Source organism: Ceratotherium simum, chromosome 23 (genome assembly GCF_057802395.1).
Source record: "Ceratotherium simum simum isolate JZ-2026a chromosome 23, ASM5780239v1, whole genome shotgun sequence".
In the NCBI taxonomy this organism is placed as follows: Eukaryota; Metazoa; Chordata; class Mammalia; order Perissodactyla; family Rhinocerotidae; genus Ceratotherium; species Ceratotherium simum.
The window spans coordinates 43,041,508-43,066,199 of record NC_141922.1 but is presented as its reverse complement, the minus strand read 5'-3'; the positions used below and the strand labels follow the sequence as shown (position 1 = coordinate 43,066,199).

The following is a 24,692-nucleotide window of genomic DNA, read 5'->3' as shown; positions in this document are numbered from 1 at the left end:
AAGAAAGATTTATCTCGCTCTGGGAAGACAGAGAGAAAAAGACTTTGTGAGTGAATAAATCAGGCATGCCAGCAGTGGTGGTAATTGGGATGGTAGAAAATGTAGCTCAGCCAGGCTTTATTCTCATTTAAAGTCATTCTGTGTCCTAGTTTGTCGTCAGAGGAGTGGCTTTGAAGTCTGCTGTCCGGCTGCTTTGTTTGGTTTCGGAGGACAGCCACTAATTAGCAGGTTATGTATTTGAAGAACGTAGCTCTTCCCAGTTTTCAGAAGAGTGAACTCTGCGAGATTGGGACTTGCTTCCTGGCTCTGGAAGTTTGGAGAAAACCCAGCTCAGACGTGGCCACTTCCGAGCAGCTTTCCTAGCACTCTCCTCCTCTTCGCCTCTCGCATTTTCCACCCGCACCGCCCAGCAGGACTGCTCCTGTTGTCTTAGCGTTGCTTTATCTGTGCCTGTTTCTTAGGCTAGTTTGGGACCCGTCAGGGGCATCCCCAGCACCTCACACAGTGCCTGGCATATGGGAGGTGCTCAATAATGCTTGTTGAGTTGACTGTGATGAGAGCGTCCACCTGAGCCTACTCTCATAGGAGAAAGAGAAATGTCTCCCATTATGTTCTTTAAGCAAGTGTTGGAAGCTTAAAGGAAGCGCTGCTGCCTGTCGACAATTTAATTCACCCAGTGCGAGGGTGCCGGGGACGCCAGGCTGCCCGCTCCTGCTCAACAGGCGCCTCTGTGGGCGTGACAGGAGGGGTGGCTTGCCGGCCTGTGTTCCCAGTGCCAGAAGGACAAACCCACGGCGAAGATTTCCTTTCAAAAGGCATCTGTGCCACTTCACTGTTCTGTGCTCTGCCTTTGCTGAGCAAGGGCCTTTTCCTGATTTGCATGTATCTGCAAAAGAAGCTTCAGCAGGTTTTTCCTTTTCAAAGTGAGCTTCGGAAATGACAGACAGAGTCTGCTCCAGAAAGGTGAAGAATGTCTGTTTTACTCATCCTCCCCTCTTTCCTACCCTCTCACTTTAGTTACTTCAATCCTTTCTCAAACCAGTTTAAGACGACTAAGTTTTAGGCTGACTTCTAATTGGATTCCACTACCTCTCAGGAGGAAAAGCTTTTCTACTCACTTTTCTTTGGGAATCATTTTTTTTTTTTTTGTGAGGAAGATCAGCCCTGAGCTAACATCCCTGCTATTCCTCTTTTTGCTGAGGAAGACCGGCTCTGAGCTAACATCTATTGCCAATCCTCCTCCTTTTTTTTTTTTTTCTGCCAAAGCCCCAGTAGATAGTTGTATGTCATAGCTGTACATCCTTTTGGTTGCTGTATGTGGAACGCGACCTCAACATGGCTGGAGAAGCAGTGCGTTGGTGCGCACCCGGGATCCCAACTCAGGCCGCCAGTAGTGGAGTGCACCCACTTAACAGCTAAGCCATGGGGCCGGCCCCTGGGAATCAGTTGAATCTGTTTATTTAAATTTAGAAGACTCACTACTATGTTTCCTATGAAGTGAGAAACCTAAAGCTGCCTCGTTATTGAAGTTCATGGCTGGTTTTTAGGTCAGCAGAGGGCAAGACCGTGATCAATTGGTGACTTCAAAAAATATAGCACATTATAGGGATGTGTATGGAGAGGAATATAATCTTTTTTCAGTGACTGCTAAAATTTTATTCAGTCTTTTAAACTCTATGGCTGAAGAAAAATTCCAGATCTTAGAAGTTTTTTTGTAGAACATTATGGTGATCAGAGTTTGAAAAATAGGAGCTTTAAAACTTGGTATCACTACTGTTTCTAATGGCAAAAAAGACAGTTGAGAACTGACCTTTAAATAGGATTCCCTTACAATAAAGCTTTATAAACAAAATCTGGATAAAGTACATTTTAATAAAGGAAATTTCATAATATTAAAAAAATGTATGGCACAGGTGTGGAATAATCTCTTTGACAGATGTCATCCATATAGTCAATTTTAGGGAAAATCTATAGTTGGTGCTATAGTTGTTGATTATAACGTGGCATATTGTTTACATGTCATAAATAACAAATCTTCTCTGTTAGCATTGTTAAGAAGCCCATATCATTGAACTGGACAGGTACAGAAATTCCCATATTGGAGAAGCAATATGGGTGGAAAGGAGACAGGCTTTAGTTTCCATCAGCAGCAGGAGTACATTCCAGCCCTGTAATTGGCCAGCTGCATGACCTTGTTGGTTATATAGGTTGTATAATCTCTCTGCGTCTCAGTTTCTTCATTTGAAAGTTAGGGTCAATAATACTTACCTTGCAGAATTGTTGGGTAGGTTCTATGAGAATCCACAAAGCTCTTACACCCATGCTTGACACACAATAACTGTCCAAAACATGGTGGCTATCAGAAATTTGAAATTATCTCATTGTAAAAATCCCATAAACCTGTATCAGGAGCAAATTTCATTTTGTTCTTTTGGCAGTATTTTAAACTTACATTTGTGTCAAGATAATTCTCTGGTTCCAAAAATTAAATACGGAGATTATATAGTCTCTTTGTGAAAAGAAATTGCAAAGCAAATAACTTGACATCTTATATAGAAAAAAAAATTAAATGCCAGAAACATCCAAGCAGAGTACATGAGATTATCAAGGGAGAGTGGGAAGAATCCAACAGAGTCACTCAAGAATGCTGAAGCTTAAGGGAAAGGCAAAAGACGTCTTGGAAACGAGATTTTGAGGAGGGAAATTCAAGTGTTCCTGAAGCCAAAGGAGGAGAGCATTTATGGACGAGAGAGTAATCAGTCAAGAGGGGCAAAGTTAGAAGTGTCTGTTGGAGTAAATAAGGCAGTTCTGGGTCAGTTGGCTCAGAGCTCCTTTATAGAATGTTTAGGTCCAAAGTTTGAGGCAATGTGGAAGGAGGGGAGAGGGCATAGAGAGCGCAAACGTGGATAATCCTTGCATCAAGTTTGGCTGGGAAGAAAAGGTACTAGCCAGAGAGGGGCTCGGAGGTGATAGTTCTGTTTTTGTTATAACATGGGAGCCAATCAAACCTGTTTAAGTGCTGATGGGAAGGAGCCAGTGGAGAGAGTTGGGTTGCAATAGAGGATAACTGATGGATCTTTGAGCCAAGAAAGCAGGAAAGGTGGGAACATCGGAGGAGGAACACACTTCCATTGTGCCTGGAGGGAGGAGGCAAGCCACAGTGTAGATGCAGATGGGTTTGTAGGTGGCCTGGCCAGCTCCCTTCCAATGACTTCTCTTTTCTTGTGAAGTTAGGGGTGAGATATTCTTCTGAAGGGGCAGAATGTGGGGACAAGTGATGGGGTAGGAGGTTTGAGGAATGTAAAAAACTTGACTTGGCTGTCATGTAGACTGGCCAAGAACCTAGAAGGATTGCTGGACTGCCCTGGAGGCCCAGCTGCAGTTGGAGACCATGAACTTGTGGTGGCCCAACCACGAGGTTGAGGAACATTTCTACAGGTTCCCTTTGAAGCCTGGATTTAGAAGCCAGGGTTGGGGCAGGGGGGCAGGTGGAGGAGGGCTGGAGTTATCCAGATTTGGGGAGTTTTGCCAGGTGAGTGCAATGGAAAGACAATGAACTTAGCAGTGGAGTTGAGGATATTTGTAAGGCAGTGACTGACATGATGTGTCATGGAGTCTGGGTTTGATAGGGAAGTAAGTAAAAACATGAGGGGATTGCTAGAGAAGGAGAAGGCAGAGGAGTCCAGATACTGAAGACTTGCTGAAATAAAATACAGATGTGGTGACGGTAATTGGAATAAAAAGTGGTAGCTTGTGATCAGAGTAAGCTATTGGTTTTAAGATTTCATAGGTAGAGCAATTCTTAGTGATGAAAAGGTCCAGGGGGTAGCCAAGGGAAGGGTGGCTTAAGTGGCATTGAAGGGACACTCTTTCGAGATCAAAGAACTAAGATCTTGTTTTTTTTTTTTGTGAGGGAGATCAGCCCTGAGCTAACATCTGCCAATCCTCTTTTGCCGAGGAAGATTGGCTCTGGGCTAATATCTGTGCCCATCTTCCTCTACTTTATATGGGATGCCACCACAACATGGCGTGACAAGTGGTATGCGCCAGGGATGGGAACCAGTGAACCCCGGGCCGCCAAAGTGGAGCGTGCGCACTTAGCCGCTTGTGCCACGGGGCCGGCCCCCAAAGAACTAAGATCTTAAAGCTACCCAGAATATTGGCAGGGCTTGGAGTGGAAAGAAAGATTGAGCAAGGTGCCAAAGGCTCCTTGAATGAGAAGGAGGAATGACTGGGGGTTGGCATTTGACACTGACAGAGTGGAGTAGACAGGCTACTTTACCATCAGCCTGAGTAGAGGAATTATCTTCTGGAACTGACGTTGGGGTTCTCCTCCCACTTCCTGGGAACAGTCTGTGAGGTGAGGGACAATGACTGGCATCTCCTTGGGAAGGCTACAGGGGAGAAGCAGTGTCCTTGCAGGGATGAGCTGGGGTTCATTTAACCCAAGGAGGTGGAGGGAAGGACCCATTAGTGACATGATTGTGGATGAGAGAGATTTTACCATGGAATGATGTTCTAGAGGGCTCGGGTAAAGGTTACAGAGAGAAGGGTGCAGTAGGAGGTTGGTCACAGCAAGGACGCTCAGACCTCTTTGAGTGTTAGAGTGTAGGCAGAGATGACTGGAGGGGATCACATTTTTGCCATTGGCCAAAGATAATAGGAATCATCTTGGAGGGATTGGCTGGGTGCAAGGGTTCCAAAGGAATGAGTCCAGAAGTCCACTAGTAGATGGGAGGGGGGCAGGGCTGAGGTCTTTCTGGGAGGAGGCAGCCTTCCTTGGGCTGGGAAGGGAATATTTTCCACCGAGGGAAGTCATGGTCAGAGGCACAGAGAAGAGGAAGTTTCATGCTACTGGGGACCAATGACTAAGTAGTTCAGTGTGGCTGGAGTGCAGTGTTTGTGGAAGAGTGAGTGTCAGGTGGACTGAGTGTCAGGTGGGCCAGATCGTGAGGGACCTTGTAGCACCTGCTCAAGAGTTAGGACTTTAAGCAGGGATGTGCCACGATCAGTTATGTGATGCCAGTGAGGAGAGTGGGCTGAATGCAGACGAGAGGGGGAGAGGGAGTTTTCAGAACATCGAGGTTTTGACCCGTGCTGGACTGACCCCCACCCCCCAAACAGAAACATCTAAATACTAACATAGGCACCAAGGAGCAGATCTTTTTGTACATTTTGCTTTTTAAGGACCTAATATGAACAAATAGATGTGGTCGCTGTTTGTTATCCTTCCTTTTTATAAATGGTGATCATCAACTCTAATAAATCTTTTGTAATTTAATCTAAAACCCTGAGCTCACTTAGAAACCAAATATATGCACATCAGCAATACACAGTGACTGCACCACCTGACAATCCTTAAATGAGACATTGTTACTCTTATAAATTTATAAGAGTAAATTTTATAAGAAGCCTTGACTTCTTTAATGAAAAATCCCAGGAATAAGTAATTCAGAAACACATGGACAGACTAGAGAAATAAAAGGTAACTGAAATAAAAATCTAAGAAGGGACCCAAGGTAGGATTGAGGCTCTGAAGTGCTACAGAGATTGATGGATTCACACGGTGATGATTAGATGTGACAGTCTCAGAGTTGTCAACCGTTGGGTCATTGAAACATTCTGAATTGACTCTGGTTTCTCCATGACCGCTCCTCAATTAACTATTAACTTATCACTCTTATTCTCTTTTCTCTTTTGTAATAATAACAGCAGGAGTCTATATAGGTTGGGAAGTTCAGTCCCATTTCAGATCAAGGACGGATCATTTTGCTGATCATCAGTCTGTCCTAAGATGTTCTTACCGAGTCCTGTCCAGTAATAAAGACTAATTTTTTATTCTGTGTTTGTGTGATACAACTCCCCAGCCTGCGGACGGTGTAAGGGGTAGAGGCTGTGTATATGTGGGTACTCATGCAAGTGTGTGTGTTCTTACGCGTGAGTGGGAGCTGGTCGGTCTTGGGTAGACTAGCCAAGGTTCACACATTCGTCAGAATTTGAGATTTCGAATTCTTTTTACCTCCAGCTTTTGCCTGCTGTGAGGCAGCAGGTGAGCACAACAATAGAAGTTTGTAGCTGGACAGGTTTTAGGTCACCTGACCCACTCTATCCGTCCAGATGAGGAATCGGAGAGCCAGGGTGGTGACACGCCTGAGGTCATGCAGAGTCAGTGAGACAGAGGCGTGCCGAGAACCCCAATTTCTTCCTTGTCTAGTTACTCGGCATTTGCTAATTGGAATGGTTGAGGCACTGGTGTAATTTTGATAAAGAATGCTGAAATGCAGGCGTGTCTTCTAAAATGAAAGTTATAATGACGAGAACAGGGAGCAGGAGGACTCACTGTGGATGCTGGGTGTGGCTTCCCCTAATGGCCCATCTCTCAGTCCCGGATGGTTCTAGTGTTTGGGTGCATTTAGGTGGGGAGTGGAAGGACAGCTGCCCCACGAGTCCTTCCGTACATGGGGGTTACATTCTACAACAGCACACGAGGCAAAAATCCAGCCAAGTTAAGGCTCCTGCTGAAAATCCGTCGGGAAGAGACCTGTGTACACTCTTTGGGTGAGACAAACAGCTCACGTCTCCTCCAGCATGGGAACGGGCGGCAGTTTCTTCATTTAAGCACCAGATGAAGCTGCTGGCTTGCATTTGGAGCCATGCTGTACCCCAAACACGTATCTTTAAGCACCGAGCAGTGAGAGGTTCACCCCATGCGAGGCCCATGTGTCCGAGACTGAGGGGACAGTAGGGACAGCAGCTTAAGCTCCGAGGGAGGGTGGCAGGGCAGACAGCAGCATCTATGCTAAGCGAAAACTAAAGTCTACTTAAATGTTTTAAATTTAATCATATAATTAAAGAAATTTATTTTTCTTATTTTTTTATTCTTTTTAAGATTTTATTTATTTTTTGCCCCCAAAGCCCCAGCAGACAGCTGTATGTCATAGCTGCACACCCTTCCAGTTGCTGCATGTAGGACTCGGCCCCAGGATGGACAGAGAAGTGGTGCCTCAATGCGCACCCGGGACCCGAACCCAGGCCGCCAGCATCGCAGCGCGCGCACTTAACCACCAAGCCACAGGGCCGGCCCAAATTAAAGAAATTTAAAAGCATGTTTGCACAGTTGATGCCACTGTAGACTATCGTTTTGTTGAAACCAATTAATTCCAATATGAAAGTCACACAAATGAGATTGTCCCACCCCATTAACATACTTCTTTCTCTCTTCTCTTACGTCCTCCCTTTCCCCCTATTTACTTTCTTTCTCTGAACTTAGCTTTTGTTTTTTTTTTTCTGGCAGAATTCTTTAACCTCTGCACCCCCCTCAGCTGTGCCTTGCTTAGAAAGTGATGCCCACTTTCTATGTCCCTGCATTCAGTCCTTTCCTCTCCTCTCCTCCAACCTTGTCAACTACAGCTTGTTTATCCTTTAGAGATAAGGTCAGGGCTGTTTTTCTTTTTTTTAATTAAAAAAATGTGTTTATTTTGTTCTAGGCAAAAAAAATTTGATGACGTCCCCTCTCCTCTAATTTTCCCTCTGTTGAGCTAATGCTAGTCTCCCAGCTGGTGGTTTATTGGCTGCACGACTGGACACAATTTTCTTAACCTGCTTAAGCCTGTTTCCTCTTCTGTGAAGTAAGGATAATAATAGCATATTCCTGATAGAGTTGTTTTTAAAAAGTCCGTGAGATAATTAAAGTGCTTGGTCCAGGGTACAGCAAATGTCTAACTAATTAATGGTAACTGCAAAGATTTTTAGTTTTTTAATGGAATACTTGTATTTTAAATTATATGCCAATAGCTGCTGCCTAAGGATAAAGAATATTCTTATTGTTAGTTTTCATTTCATCCCCACAGTATATGAAAACTTTTGAATAGGGAGATTTCCTCATAGCTTTTTATTTTTTTTAGTCTGTAATAGACTTTATTTTTTAAGTGTGGAAAATACAGAGAGTCCCCATGTGCCCCCCCACACAGCCTCCCCCACCATCAACATCCGCACCAGAGTGGTACATTTGTTACAGTCAATGAACTTACATTGGCTTCTGATCTTTTTAACTATAATACTTGCAAGTATAAATTGTTCCTTAAAGTGGCCATCCCTGTGTTCCGTGAGCCCTCCTGAGGGCTCCCTTTATCCGGCCTCTTAGGAGAAGGCCGCAGGTCAATGGGGCCCGGCTGCGCATTAACCTTTCATTATCTATTCAAGATGCAGGAGCTCCTTGGAATTGGATGGACTAGTAAGAATAGTACAACCAGTGTGTCCCGGCTGACTGCCCCTTTTCGTGTCTGTCTTACTTCATGAAGTGTTTTAAGGGCCTCCAAATGCAAAAACACAGCCTGAACCCAACAATGGGGAGGGAGACAAAGCCAGCTTCAGAGATGCCAGTGTTTACGCTGAAGGGACGTGGGCAGAATCCACCAACAAATAACAACACCAGAGTCCATTCAGACTGAGTTCCGAGTGGGAGTGGTGAATGATGAACGAGGTCCCACCAGCCCTCTTCCTTCTGCATGAGAGCACAGAATAAACCGTGAGGTGCCGGGGTGGGCGCTCCCCCACCTCCAGTTACTGTTTCCCCCACTGGGCTGCCCCAGAGCAGCTCCTCCTGCCAGCCCGAAGGGACGAGCTTGGAGAACCAGGGAGGAAGACTGGGCTAAGCACTGAGCTTCATATTATGCTCTGCCCAAATTAAGGAGGGGACAACATACAGGGCCCTGTGCCTGATGCTTAGCATATTCAATGCTGATTTCTTCTTTGCAAGGTCATAACACTTTAGTTACAGAAGTGATAATATAATTTCTTCTCTCCAAACCACCAGACATCTTAAAAACTAACAGAAGTGGAATTTGAACCAGTGAAAATGACTCAAGAGCAAGGTCCCAGAGAGCCTCCTGATAATCTTTGTCTATTGACTTACTGAAAGAGGGAGAAAAACGTTATATGAGCAAGGGAAAAAGAGGAAATCTTTATTCTTTCGAAATTTTTCCTTCTTAATGTCTATTGTCAAGTATTATATTTGTCAAGAAATGCATTATAACCTCATTTTAAAAAATGATCAGAAATTAGTAAGCAATTCTCTTGGAGAGCAAATTGAATGGTTTCTAAAGATGTTTAAAGAGACAGACTGGCGTGTGCAGTGTTCTGGAAGGTCTGGTGTTGGTCTGTGTTCAGCTGGCTGAATAAAACCCTGGCGGAAGGCACCTAACCCTCTCTCTTTCGCTTAGGCAAATTAGACATCTGATTACAGGACCTGGGAGAAGAAAAAAACCCAACATTTTTGGCTGAAGTTATGGTGCCTAATCAACTGGCTCATTTGACCGTGAGCGTAAAAGTTTGGACTGGAAAGCTTATGTACATGTGGGCTCCTGAGTGTCCCTGGGCCCACGAGAACTCATCATTCGTTCAGCCCTTACACCCAGGGAAACTCTCCTAAAGAACCTCATTTCACGTTTACGCAGAATAGACCAGCTTGGCTGGAGGAGACAGGAAGCTCCCTGTGCAGACCCCTCCAGAAGGGGATCCGGGGGATCACACCTCGGTCCCCACTTCGGAAAAGCTTTGCATTCTCCAGCTCCCAGAACCTGCCATTCCCCCGTCGGCCTGCTCGGCTTTCTCCTGTGATATTTTCTCTACCTTTAACTAGTGCAGTAAATGGCTGTAAAATGTTAAACATTAACACGTAAAGCTGCACCCCGATCCAATCTTTCCTGCTCCTTCCCTGGTTTATTTTTGCTTCCTCTGCACTTACTACCAACTAACACACTATTTATTTGGATTGTTGTCTCTCTCACTAGAAAGTCAGCTTCATGAGGCCAGGGCTTTTGTTTGTTTATTGTTTTATCTCCAGCACCTAAAACGGTGCCTGGCACAGAGTAGGTGCTCTGTAAATATTCGGGGCCTGAATGAAGAATGGCCGGCCCCGTGGCTCAAGCCTCCTTCATGCCTCTTAGGCCAGTGTTATTCAGAGTTGCTAACCATGAGACCAGTTGATTTTGTGGCAGAGTTAAGGGGGAGGGGATGTGGTTGTCCTCAGGGCCAGCTTCATGGTGTGCTCTGTGCAGTCGCATAGACCGTGCTCGGAAGGGTCCTGTGCTTGGCTTAAGGCTCTGTTGTCACTGTCTCAAAATTCTTAATAATTTTCTCTTTGAACTTCTGCTTTGTGAGTGAAGTCTGATGGGACAATGGAGAATGCACATGAGAGAGATACACGCGATGAGTGTGCAACGCCATTCCTCACCACCCCATCTTACATGTCATGTCCGTGATGCCCTGAGAGCACAGCATTCCGGGGACTCATGGTGCGTGGAGTTAGTGAGACTCAAGGCAGGTACAAGTAAGTGTGTTATGTCTCTGCCTGGTGGGCAGGGGCTCCAACAGCCTGAGAGGCCATGCTTTTTGTTTGAATCTGAGCTTGCTTCGAACACAGAAAGAAGGCAAGAAACCCACACAAACAGGAATTCTGTCATATCCTTTCTTAATCCTGTTACTTTCCTGTATTAGCAAACGACTTGCACTGAAAATGATGATGCAGGAGGAAAGGGAAAGACAGATCAATCCGTAGTTCCTGTCGTTTCCATCCTTCCTCACTTGTCAGTGAGCTGCAGGTAGAGCATTGGTGCTCCTGCTTTATATTAAGAAGGGAAATAAAATTAGTGGGGTTAGTTTTGTGCAGCATTTCCACTGTTTGGTTAAATATGAGATACATATGCATGTAATAACTCTGATACAGGAATTTAAAAAATGCTCTTATATTTGCATTTAAAACGGGCATTGCACAATATAAAAATCAACAGTATAATTTATGCTGATACTTTAAATGTTTACTTTTTCTTTACTAAAAACAATATTAAATAGCAAATTAAAAATACCCATGGAGGAAAGGAAAAAGCTTTATATTTTAATAGCTTTTTTCTTGCCTTTTGAACAAGGGGCTCCACGACTGAGACCCACAAATTATGTAGCCAGCTCTGTTTGTTGTGGCTGTGGTTGAAGAATTCAATCCAGCCTGTCAAATTCTGGGGCCATGTTTCTAAAATAATTTTTTAAGTATAAGAAGCCCAACTTACCAACAGATTGCATTGCATCTTATTTTATAAGTCAGCTACTTGGAAGTTGGCACATATTTTCTTACAGGAACAGTTTTGAATAGTGGTCAGGTTTCCAAGGTAGCCACAAAACATACTGAAACTGTGTGTAATATAGCGGATTGTCTTCTGTATATTTGAATTGTTGGATTAATGTAGCTGAAGACCATTAGTGCTATTAGTCAAGTATTGCACTGTAGGGTTGCACTCAATAGTTGGGTGGGGCCATGGGAATTCTGGTTGGTTTTGGCCAATGAGCTGTGAGCACTGGCATGTGCCAGCCAGGGCCAGAGAATTTAATGGACAGTGGGAGACCCTCTGAGGTGCTCTTTTCCCTCTGCCATAGTGCCTGGCAATATTCCAGGGATGGCTCCTCCATCAGCCTAGGACCTGGTGAGGGGATGACACAGAGCAGAGCCCCTGGTGGACTGTGATGGCCTGTAGCATTACCAGAGCATGGCCTGACCCACTCTGATCAATAAAGTCATCCATTAGAGTTCTTCGATTGCAGGCAATAGAAACCAATTCTGGCCAGTTAAAGCAAAAAGGGACTTATTGGATCCTGGGCAGTTCACAGACTTGAAGAAACATCCAGGTCTTAGGCTGCAGGGCAGCTCCAGGACTCTTGTTATTCCTGGGCCGATACCAGCATAACTCAACTCCAACCATTTTCTGCTCCTGTGCTACTCCACCCCAGAGTCAGATTTCTGGGGGAGAGGGCTGGATTGGCTTAGTTTGGATCATCTGCCCCTCCCTTGGCCAGGAGGTAGGGACCCTGATGGACAGTCCCAGCAGGACTGCCCCCAAAGAAACATGGAGAAGTTTGTTTCCAAAAGTAACAGATGTCCACCATAACACTGCTCAGCCACCACTGGAGCAGCCTAAAGGGGCGGGGGCAGAGGAAAGCAATGTGAAACTAACCATATCCCTGGAACACGATTTCATATGTTGGGGTCTGTAGCCTTGGGGATGCTGATTCATCTTTTGTGTCTGGATGTTATAGTGGCTGCTATGGGCACTCTGGTTGCTGAGGCCTTTCCCTCCCAGCCTTTAGGCCAGTGGCTCTCAACCCTGGCTGCACACCAGGGGTGGGGGCGGGGAGGGGGAGGTTCTGTAAAAATAACTGATGCCTAGGCCTTACCCTTGAGATTCTGATTTAATTGTCTGGTGAGGTGGGCATCAGCATTTATTACCAGCTCCCCAGTTAAGCTTATATGTAGCCAGGGTTGAGTGGATCCCTTAACCTGGCCAAGTCCCACCATAGCACTTGGTGGTTAAGGGGTGGGAGGGCTGTGTGTGGAGTGCTCCTCTCTCTTACGTTTACAGCCTGAAACACGTTCAAGCTGCTTGTTCTTTTCCTAGAAGCTCGAGATAGTTTTCTGCAGTGGCTTAGGCCCCCTTTGTTTACCCAGGGCAATTGTAGGCTTGATACTGGAGCAAATATACTGACCTACACAGCACTCAAAGGAGGAGAAAAACTGGAAAGAGTCTGGGCTGGAACCCATTCATCCTTCTGCTGTTGCTTCCTCTGCTGTGGCTGCCCTGGGGACCCCTATACAGTCCCACTTAGCCCCTGATCCCTGCCTGGAGAGAAAAAGGGACAGAGGAAAATATTGCAGTTGTAGATCCTCATCCACACGCACGTGGTGAGGTCCCATCTTCTGCCCCCGGGTGCAAAGCCTTGCCGGGGTTGCATGTGCTCTTTCATGGCTTGAGTCAACTTCCCTTTGCAGAGCAGTCACTGCAGCCAGCTGGAGCATCAGACACCCTGGGAGTGGGGACTTGTTTTATTTTTGAGTTGCAGTTATCATGAGATCTGTCACTGTTGAGTTGCTTCATCTCTTTCATCCTGACTTAGTGCGTTTCATGTTGGTGCCATAGTCCCCCATCATCTGTCAGAGTGCTGAGGAAGAAATGCTCCCTCCAGCTTTGGCGAGTCATTCCAGAATGTGTAGTCCAGGCTACCCTGCAAGTTGTATGCGGAGGCATTTATGGACACGTCCACTTGGCAGACGGTCTCTGCTGTGGGGAGGAGGAAGTGGTAACCCAGGGCAGCTGGGCCCTCTCTGTGTGACTCAGGCTGCCACCTGGCACCAGCCAGCCAGAGGGGATGGGAAGCAAAGCATCATCCTTTGGGGGTGAAGCCGGAGCACAGCTACCCAGCTGCAGCCTTACTTTGGGGTCCCAGTCCAGGGGCTCACTGGCCACTGCAGTGGCCTGTGCTGCTGCCGTGGATGTGCTTGGGTCCATCCCAGTGTCTCTTTGCTTCTTTGGCCTCTTAGGGATGTTCTTAAAACATCCACCAGCTGGAGCAAGTCTCAGGGTCTCATTCTGTCTCCGTTTTTCCTTTGTTACATGAAGGAGATACCCTCTGGTGCTAAAATTCTGTGTTCCTATACATTTCCTTAGAATCATTCAATTTCAGTAGTGGAAGGATATTCGATATTATCTGACCTGCCCAAGGGAAACTTTTCACAGGAACGAGTTTGAAAGCTCTACCTAACAGTCTGCGAACTGGCAGTGTAGGTTTTACTAGGGAAGCGGCGTGGTGTGTAAACAGAGCTTTGACTAGGAGAGTGAGGCTCTTGACTCCCACACTGTCTGTCCACCTTAGGCTCTCTGTCCCCATGTTAATTTACCCAGAATCTAGGGAGATTAGGCACCGAGTGGTTAGGGACGTGGACTTTGAAGTCAGACTGACCTGGGGCTAAGACTCGGTTCAACCAGTTATGAACCATGTGAACTTGCAAGGCCTTGATCTAGTTAAGGCCTCAATTCCTTCATCTGTAAAATGGGGACATAATGATTTGCAAGAATTTGCATTTTCTTAATCTCCTTAGATCCTCGGTTCCCTCAGCTGTAAACTAGGGATAATAATTGTAACCTAACCTCAGAGGGTTGTAGGATGAAATGATACAAGGTTTTTTTTTTTTTTTTTGTGAGAAGGACTAGCCCTGAGCTAACATCTGATGCCAATCCTCTCCTTTTCTCTTGAGGAAGATTGGCCCCGAGCTAACATCCATGGCCATCTTCCTCTATTTTATATGGGACGCCGCCACGGCACGGCTTAACAAGCAGTACTTGGGTGCACACCGGGGATCTGAACCAGCAAACCCCGGGCCGCTGCAGCGGAGTGTGCACACTTAACTGCTTGCGCCACTGGGCTGGCCCCAATACGAGGTTTTTAAAGCACTTAGGCCAATACCGGGTGCATAGTAGTCCCTCAGAAAATTGAAGCTATTTTTATTAGGAATGATGGTATCTGCCTTGTCTCCATTACAGGCAGTTCTTTGGATCAAATGAAGCAATGTTTTCAAAAGCATTCAGTAAACTAGACATGGACATACATACAAGATAATTGTTTGGAAACAAGATAATTGTTTTGTTGTACCACTAAACCTAAAATGCTAACTTTCTAAAGGAGCAAAACTTCCTAGTTTTGCTGTGATCTCAGACTCATTGATATCCATTTGGCTTTCATGAACAATTTAGTGAGATACCATAAAAAATGTGTAACCAGTAGTTTCTAAGAGCTTGCTTTTGAAACCTTGAAAGGCAAACTGGGATTTCCAGGACGATGCTCTATTAATTATCCAATTCCATCCTGTATCTTTAGCCAATCTATTTCTATTTCTGTCTCTGTCTTTCTCTCTCTCCTGACTCTCAGAGACACGCCCTTAGGCATCTCCCATCTTAAACAATTAAGAAAAGCATCACAAACACAATCCTCCGTGACCTTTGTCTCCCTCCAGCTACTACCTCACCTCTCCACGTCCCCTCTGTGCAAACATCTGAGGAGAGAATGGAGACTTCTTATTTCCCCAGCAGTTCTATCCAAAGACATTACAGCTTTTCACATTTTACCATGTATTTCTAAAATTGAGCTGAAACTTGTGTGTGTGTGTTTTTTTTAATTTCTTTTTTCCACCCCAAAGCCCCAGTAGATAGTTGTACGTCATAGCTGCACATCCTTCTAGTTGCTGTATGTGGGACGTGGCCTCAGCATGGCCGGAGAAGCAATGCGTCGGTGCGCGCCGGGGATCGAACCGGGCAGCCAGCAGCAGAGTGCACGCACCCAACCGCTAAGCCACGGGGCCGGCCCTGTGTGTGTGTTCTTTTTTTTTTTAAAGATTTTATTTATTTTATTTTTTCCCTCCAAAGCCCCAGTAGATAGTTGTATGTCATAGCTGCACATCCTTCTAGTTGCTGTATGTGGGACTCGGCCTCAGGATGGACGGAGAAGTGGTGCCTCGATGCGCACCCGGGATCCGAACCCGGGCCACCAGCATTGCAGCGCGCGCACTTAACCACCAAGCCACAGGGCCGGCCCCGGTGTGTGTGTTCTAATAGAACTTTCCTTATGGGTGCTGAAATTTTAGTTTCAAATAATTTTCATGATTATGAAGTTAAAAAAAATTTTTTTTCAACCATTTATTAATGTAAAAGCCATTCCTGGCTCCTGAGCCACACAGAAGCAGACCTTCAGCCCTAGTTTGCCAATCCCTGCACTATGTCTTCTAATCCTGTCAAAAGAAACTTGCCAGCCAGGCTGATGACCAGCTATCATGAGTGTCTTGGCCTCTGCACATGTGATAACTTGGCCTGAACTTTATCTGATGTGCATTTCACTGAGTTATTTGCTTAGATGGCACCTTGCAGGAATAAATTTTAACTTAAACTTAAATTCTTAATTATTACTCAGTGTCTTCAGAAAGATCACCCAATGACATGGCATTGAAATGAAAGTTCAGCAGATGGCTTGCATATGCCAGGGAATGGAATTGAAGGCAGTAGAAATGGCCAAATCCCTCAGAATAGATCCCAGAATTATCAAAATTCAGAAAAGTTAGAGTGACAGACAGTTTGTCAAAAACTTCTGGTTTGACTTTCAGAAGTCATCTAATTTCCATAATGTGGAATCCCATAAAGGAAATAAGAAACTTCATGGGGACCTAGAAAATGCAGAGACTCCTAGAATTCTTGCACTGGCCTTGAACTTATACTGTCAATTTTATTTATTTATTTACTTATTTATTTATTTTTTTTAAAGATTTTATTTATTTATTTTTCCCCCAAAGCCCCAGCAGATAGTTGTCTGTCATAGCTGCACATCCTTCTAGTTGCCGTATGTGGGACGCGGCCTCAGCATGGCCAGAGGAGCGGTGCGTCGGTGCACACCCAGGATCCGAACCCGGGCCACCGGCAGCACAGCGCGCGCACTTAACCGCCAAGCCACAGGGCCGGCCCGATATACTGTCAATTTTAAAGTTACCACAGAGGCCAAGATCACAAGTCCGGGTTATGGAAAGCAGTATGCCATTGTGGATGCTTTGCGTAGCTGCCGATGGCCAAAAATGATTCCCAAGGCTCTTCAGATGTTGAATACAAAGCAGGCTTAGACTTAAATGTTGATTATGATACTAAAGAAGAAGGGGATATGTTGGTGTTTTGACAAAGGTATGCTATTGACAGTTGAAAATACTATGTAATTTAAGCAGGACTAGGGTGAGAGGAGTGAGGTGCCTAGGACGCAAATGTAAGGAGGCGGTCACGCTCAGGTCGCCGCACAGGTGTGAGCGCTCCGAGAGCCAGCACCTCCTTACATTTTGTGTCCTAGGAACCTCACTCACCTCACCCTGGTCCCGGCCCCGAGTTTAAACATAGCTCATTTTTTCTTCCTAAGGAGCTGAGAAGTCCATGATGTATCTTACAATCCACAGTGCGTTAGAATCCAGGAAACAGTGATCGCAGTTCTCCTAAGGAGGCCGGGCCCTGGCCTCCTGATGGGGTCTTCCTGGCCTGGCTGCCTTGCTGTATCTTTTCCGCCCAAGTTCCAGCTCCCTGGGGTTGCCGGGAGGCGCCCTTCCTCCGCGCTCTCGTGCCCTGCACTTATCTTCGTATGGGTCCTCATCTCAGTGTAATTGTTTTTTTTTCCAGATCTGTCTCACCTCCAGACTATGAGTTTTTTAGGAAGAGAAACTCTCCGTCTCTTTATTTTGCCATTGCCAAGTCTCGTGCGTGGCAACACTCAGCGAATGCCAGGGCAGTGGATTCCGAAAGAAAAACTGTTGAATGAATACACATTTTTCATACTAGAGTTCAAATCGCTTTTAGTGATTGGGAGTTGCAGAGAATGCAAAACTTGACCTCACTGTGCAAGTTATTTTTGAAAATATCTTCCTTAATCTGGCCAATTGGAATTATACGGTGACCTGATTTGGAAAATCTGAATTTTCACCTTTTCAGATCATGAATCTGCTTTACGATTTTCCAGCTCAGAGTGATGACCAAATCATCGGCCTCCAAATGCCTCTTGAGGGCCACAAGGGCAGCTCTGAGGGTTGGGATTTGAGCAATTGTGTTGTACCGTCCGCAGTTGGGCCCACGGCAAAGAGTCGACGAGCTAGGACATCCTTTAGGGATGGAAAGAAGAATGAATTCCTCTGCTGGCTGAATGATGGATTTTTCTCCTTTAATGGACAGTGCAGCCGCATGGTGGGCCGACGAAACGCCCTCAGGAGCCAGAGGGCCCTGCTGGTTCAAGCCTTGCCTTGCCTTCAGAGGAGGGCTAACCTGACCATCCGGATAAAAGGAATATGTAACTTTTACTTAAGACTCACAACTCTAGATGTTTTTTTGTTTTTGTTTTTGTTTTTTTAACAGCTCAAGAAAGTTAGTCAAAGTGCGTGCCGTGCCCTGGAATCTTTGGAAGGAAGATGCCAGTATCCATTACTGGCCATCACGTGAGGCTGCAGGTGCGTCGAGTGAGGCTGCAAGCTCTTTAAAATCCCTCTTGTCTTTTAAAGCCAAGATGCTAACTTTCTAAAGGAACAAGACTTCCTAGCTTTGCTGAGATCCCTAGGTAAATCGTCTGCTCTCATATACGCAGAGGCAGAGCTTATACCTGACTCCAGGTTCCAAAATGCCGTGTTCACCGCCGACAGCCTACCCCGTCCTGCCCACACTGAATAGCCACAGAATTTCCCTTTCATTTTTTCCTGAGAATAGTTTAGGTCTGTTTGTATTGGCTTATTATAATTTGAGAAACCCTGAATTTGTAGCATTTAAAAAAGTATTGATGTAAATGTGTATATTTGAATTTTTTGGTCAGCAGGGTGGGGGCGTGGACAGAAAGAAGGAGGTGCTGATGGCTGCAGAGATTCACAGCACGGGCAGAGGAGACACAAGTCACATCCCATCCCCGCTTCCAGAGATACGTGCTAATGTAGTTCCAGCCAATCTCTTTTAATGGTGTATATTTACAGCATTTTGTTATAAAAATAATACTCAATTATTATAGAAAATGAAAGGAAAAGCCCCTGTAATCCCACCACCTAGATAACCAGTGTTACCATCGTGATGACCTTTGTTTTTCTGTGCTGCATTTAAAGGCAAACACTGAATATGCATACAGCACACGTATTTTCTCAAACAAAAACCAAACTTTAATTGTACGAGATAGAAATGATCGCGCGCAGAGCGCGCACACATATCCCACGTTTCAATCCTATTTATAAACATTGATGAAAATCAAATAAAATATTGGGAATAGAATCCAGCACTATACTTTAAGAAAGGTACTATGACCAGGTGAAGTTCATTCAGGAATGCAGAGATAATAAAATATTAGGAAATCTATTAATATAATCAATCTTATATGAAAACTCCATATGATTATTTTGATACTGAAAAGCCATATGAAAACTCATAATGTGATTAAAAAAAAAAATCTCAAGCTAACAGAATTATGCTTAATTAAACACAATTCTGTTAAAGTCAGAGAAAGACAAGTGTCACCATTATCTCCGTGTTAAAAAGCGCTTGTCAATACAATGAGCAAGATAATTAAGCAAAATGTCTACATATCGGAGAGAAAAAGGCAAAATTATCTTCATTTGAAGATGATATGATTGCCTACCAAGAGAATCGTTAAAAAAACTTGTAGGGGCTGGCCTGGTGGCGTAGTGGTTAAGTTCATGCGCTGCACTTCAGCAGCCCAGGGTTCGCTGGTTCAGATCCCCAGCACGGACATATGCACCCGCTCGGTAAGCCATGCTGTGGTGGTATCCCATATACAAAATACAGGAAGATGGGCATGGATGTTAGCTCAGGACTAATCTTCCTTAGCAAAAAGAGAAAGATTGGCAATGGATGTTAGCTTAGGGCCAATCTTCCTCACACACACAAAAATTTTTGGAAGTAATAGCGTTCAATATAAGTGTTCAGGTACAAAATAGATATATATAAAATGCATAGTTTCTTATATATCAGCAACAATCAGTTAGAAAATATAATGGAAAAGATAGTGATGCTCACAATAGTATCAATAAAATAAAATACCTAGGAATACATGTAATCAAAAACAAAAAACAAAACAGAGTAGAATCTTTATGAAACTCTCCTGAGAGACTCTCATAATAAGGTTTGAACACACGGAAAGACAAATCTTATTATTAGATAGTGTATTAGTTTCCTAGGGCTGCCGTAACAAATCACCACAAACAAAGTGCCTAAGAAATTTGTTCTTACAGTTCTGGAGGCTAGAATTCTGAAATCAAGGTGTCAGCCGACTCTCTGAAGGCTCGAGGAGAGGCTGTTGAATGCCTTTCTTTTAGCTTGTGGTGTTGCTGGACTCTTTGGTATTCCTTGGCTTGTAGACACACTGCTCCAATCTCGGCCTCTGTCACCACATAGCTTTCTCCTTGTGTTTCTGTCTTTACATCTCTGCTCCTCTTCTTATAAGGACACCAGTCATACTGGATTAAAGACCATCCTAATGACCTCATCTTAACTTGACTACATCTGCAAAGACACTATTTCCAAATAAGGTCATATTCAAAGGTAATGGGAGTTAGGACTTCAACATATCTTTTGCGGGGGTGGGGGGGTGGGGTGGCGCACACAATTCAACCCATAACAGATGGGAAGACTCAATGTTAAAAAGATGCACATTTTCAAACCAATCTATAAATCCTATGCAGTCTCAATAAAAATCCCAAAGGGATTCCAAATGAATTCTGAAACTCAGAGGGGGAGGGGAGCAATATGAAAATAGCCAGGACAATTCTGAAAAAGTAAGTCACAAGGAGGTACTTGTCCCACTAAGTATTAAGATGTATTACAAAGCTATGGTAATTAAGTGTGTGAGATACTAATGGAGGAACAGACAGATCAGTGAAACAAGAGAGTGCAGACCCAAGTGAGCAAGTGTGTATGTGTGTGTTGTGAGTTGAACTGTGTCCCTCTAAAATTCACATGTTGAAATTCTAATCCACCCTACCTCAGAATGTGATTGTATTTGGAGATAGGATCTTTGAAGAGGTATTTAAATTAAATGAGATCATTAGGTTGTGCTTTAATCCAATGTGATTGGTGTCCTCATAAGAAGAGGAGATCAGGACACAGACATGCACAGAGGTAAGACCATGTGAATATGCAGAGAGAAGACGGCCATCTACAAACCAAGGAGAATGGCCTCAGAAGAAATCAACCCTGTTGACAACTTGATCTCAGACTTCCAGCTTTAGAATTGTGAGAAAATAAATTTCTGTTGTTTAAGCCATCCAGTCTGTGGCACTTTGTTATGGCAGCCCTAACAGACTAACACAGTGTGTGTATATAAATATATCTCAGAATTTAGCATATATGTATGATAAAGGTGGAATTTCAAATCTCTGAGACAACTAGCAGGAAAACCATGAAGCTTGATCCTTACGCCATTTTTTTTTTTTGTGAGGAGGACTAGCCCTGAGCTAACATCTGATGCCAATCCTCCCCTTTTTTCTTGAGGAAGATTGGCCCTGAGCTAACATCTGTGGCCATCTTCCTCTACTTTATATGGGATGGCGCCACAGCGTGACTTAACAAGCGGTGTGTCGGTGTGCGCCCGGGGTTCCGAACCTGCGAACCCCTGGCCGTCTCAGCGGAGCACACGCACTTAACAGCTTAAGCCACCGGGCCGGCCCCCTTATGCCATTTTTTATACCAAAATAAATTTGTAAATAATAAAAAAATTCAAATATTAAAAATGAACCATAAAATACTAAAATGTGGGTAAATATTTTTATAGTCCTGAAGTTCAGAATGTATGATACTAATGGGAAATGATAAAGGAATATTTTATAGATTCAAATATATACAATTAAAAAAAAACATGTTGCATGTTAAGAATAATAAAGTTGAAATACAAATGACAAACTAGGAAATATGTTTGCAACGTATATGACACTGAATTAATATCTCTAATATACAAGAGACATTTACAAATTAATTTAAAAAAAACAAGATCTTTAAAAAGCGAGCAAAAGATATAAAGAACAGTTCACAAAAGATGAAAAGCAAATGAGACAAAAATATATGAAAATGTGTTCATTCGCATTCATCATTAAAGGAATATCAATCAAACAATAAAGACAGTCCATGTTTGGTGGCAATTGAGAGTGATTACAAAGACGGATAGTATCAGGTGATGGTTACAGGGTGGGGCAATGGGCTCCCAGAAACTCTTGCTGGGGGTATAATTGGTTCAGACTTTCTGGAGGGCACTTGACAGTATGTGTTGCCATTAAAGTAGGCATATTCTTTGGCCCAGAGAATCTAGTTTCTGATTGTATCCTAAGAAAATAATTGGATGAGTGTGCAAAGATGATCGCATGAGTATGCTCCTGTGATGACTGTAATAGCATAATGTAGGAAAACCTAAATGTCTATCAGTAGGAAATTAGTTATCCAAATAGTAGGCTAGCCATATTCTGGAATACAATATGGCCATTAGAAATAAAAGCCAAAAAAAAAAAAATGTCTTTATTTATTGTTATGTAAAAATGTATATTAGAGACTCAGTAGAATAAGCAGTTTGAAAAAAAATGGATATCATGATTTCATTTTATAAAATTATATGCCCAGAAAGATGTCTGGAGGATAATTTGTTGGAATATTGATAGTGATTGCTTCCTGATGGTGGGATTTGGGGTAATTGTCATTTTTTCTCTTTATACTTTTTTATGTTGTCTGGAATCACAATGAACACAGACTATTTTTTGTCATTAGAGCAGATTCATAAAACTATTTTCCTTTCGGGAAAACTATTCATAAATATTTTTAGGGCCGGCCCTGTGGCTTAGCGGTTAAGTGCAAGTGCTCCGCTGCTGGCGGCCCGGGGTTCGGATCCCAGGCGCGCACTGACGCACCGCTTCTCCAGCCATGCTGAGGCTGCGTCCCACATACAGCAACTAGAAGGCTGTGCAACTACGACATACAACTATCTACTGGGGCTTTGGGGAAAAAGAAAGAAATAAATAAAATTATATAAAATAAATAAATAAATATTTTTAATGATTGTAAAATAATAATGGTTCCCCTATTGTTAGGCATTTATATTTTTCTAAATTTTCAGTATTACAAATAATGCTGTGATGAACATTTTTGTGCACAAATGTTTGTTTATATTTCCGATTATTTATTTTCCTGGAGTGGAATTACTAGATAAAAAGGTATAAACATTTTTAAGGCTCTTGATACATATTATCAAATTGTTTTTGAGAAAGGCTGTATCAGTTTACATGGCCTTGATCATCACATCCTTATCAATATTGAGTATTATCACTCTAGACAATATTTGCTAGATTAATAGGAAGAAATGATATTCCATTGCTGTTTTTATTTGAATTTCATTTTTCACACTTTTATTAGTCACTAGAGAAGATATTTCTTTTATAAATTATTTAGTCACGTCATACGTATTTTTCTATTGAGGTCTTGCTGATTATCTTTTAAATACCACAGATATAGTAACATTTTGTCATATTAATAGTAATATTTTAAAAATTTGAGTTAATGTTAAGATTTTTGCTATGAATTTTAAGTTGTTTAGTAGTTAATTTACCATTTCCTTTGTCATTTCTTTTGTTGCTATTATGCTTATGTAGTCTTTCCCTATCCAGATATAAGATAAAATATCTATATTTTCTTATATTTTGTGTGTCAATTTTTTTTACACTTTAACTGGAAAGTTTTTTGGGTTTGAAGTGACATGGTATTCTAAATATTTTCCAAAGTTTGCATTTCCTTATAACCTTAAAATCTTTTAAAAAATTTAAATAGACTTCATTTTTTAGAGCAGTTTTAGGTTCACAGCAAAATTGAGCAGAAAGTACAGCGAGTTCCCATATACCCCCTGCTCCCATGCACACATAGCCTCTTCCACTAACAAAATACCCCACCAGATGGTACTTTTGTTACAATCCATGAACCTACATTCATGTCACATCATTATCATCCAGAGTCCATAGTTTACATTAGGGTTCGCTCTTGGAGTTGTACATTCTATGGGTTTGGACAAATGTATAATGACATGTATCCACTGTGATAGTGTCATACAAAATAGTTTCACTGACCTGAAAATCCTTTGTGCTCCACCTGTTCATCCCTCCCCACCCCCCAATCCCTGGCAACCACTGATCTTTTTACTATCTCCATAGTTTTCCTTTTCCAAGATGTTATCATATGATTGGAATCATATAGTTGAAATCACACAGTATCTAGCTTTTTCAGATTGTCTCCTTTCACTTAATAATATGCATTTAAGTTTCCTCTATATCTTTTTATGGCTTGATAGCTTATATGTTTTAGTGCTGAATAATATTTCATTGTATTGATATACCAGTTTACTTACCCATTCACCTACTGAAGGACATCTTGGTTGCTTCCAAGTTTTGGCAATTATGAATAAAGCTGTTATAAACATCCATGTGCAGGTTTTTGTGTGGATATAAGTTTTCGTCTCATTTGGGTAAATACCAAGGAGAGCAATTGCTGGATCTTAAGGTAAGAGTATGTTTAGTTTTGTAAGAAACCACCAAACTGTCTTCCAAAATGACTGTACTATTTTGCATTCCCACCAGCAATGAATGAGATTTCTCATTGCTCCACGTCCTCACCAGTATTTGGTGCAGTCAGTGTTCTGGATTTTGGCCATTCTGGTAGGTGTATAGTGGTATCTCATTGTTATTTTAATTTGCATTTTTCCCAATGACATATGATGTTGAGCTTCTTTTCATGTGCTTATTTGCCATTTGTATATCTTCTTTGATGAACTGTCTGTTCAGATCTTTAGCCCATTTTTAAATCAAGTTGCTCATTTTCTTATTGTTGAGTTTTAAGAGTCCTTTGAATATTTTGGATACCAATCCTTTATCAGATATATCTTTTGAAAATATTTTCTTCCACCCTGTGGCTTGTCTTTTCATTCATTTGATAGCGTCTTTCACAGGGCAGTTTTTAATTTTAGTGAAGTCCAACGTATTGATTAGATCTTTCATGGTTTGTGCCTTTGGTGCTGTATCTGAAGTTATCACCACATCCAAGGTCACCTAGATTTTCTTCTATGTTATCTTCCAGGAATTTTATAGTTTTGCATTTTACATCTAGGTCTATGATCCATTTTGAGTTGTGAGGAGTGTAAGGTCTATGTGTAGATTCATTTTTTTTGCATGTGGTTATCCAGTTGTTCCAACACCATTTGTTGGAAAGACTGTCTTTTCTCCATTGTATTGCCCCTCATAACTTTTTGTTAAGCAATCCATCCTTTTGTTTTTTATTTGAGGTGCATCC

General features: G+C 42.9%; 1 long non-coding RNA gene across 1 annotated transcript in view; it reads right to left on the bottom strand.

Moving 5' to 3' along the window:
- Positions 1–19,790, bottom strand: part of LOC147914014 (uncharacterized) — a 44,839-nt gene extending 25,049 nt beyond the window's left edge. The window contains exon 1 of the long non-coding RNA XR_015555980.1: positions 19,611–19,790. This is a non-coding gene — a long non-coding RNA (uncharacterized LOC147914014). The remainder of the gene's footprint in view (positions 1–19,610) is intronic.
- Between the last annotated feature and the right edge of the window lie 4,902 nt (positions 19,791–24,692).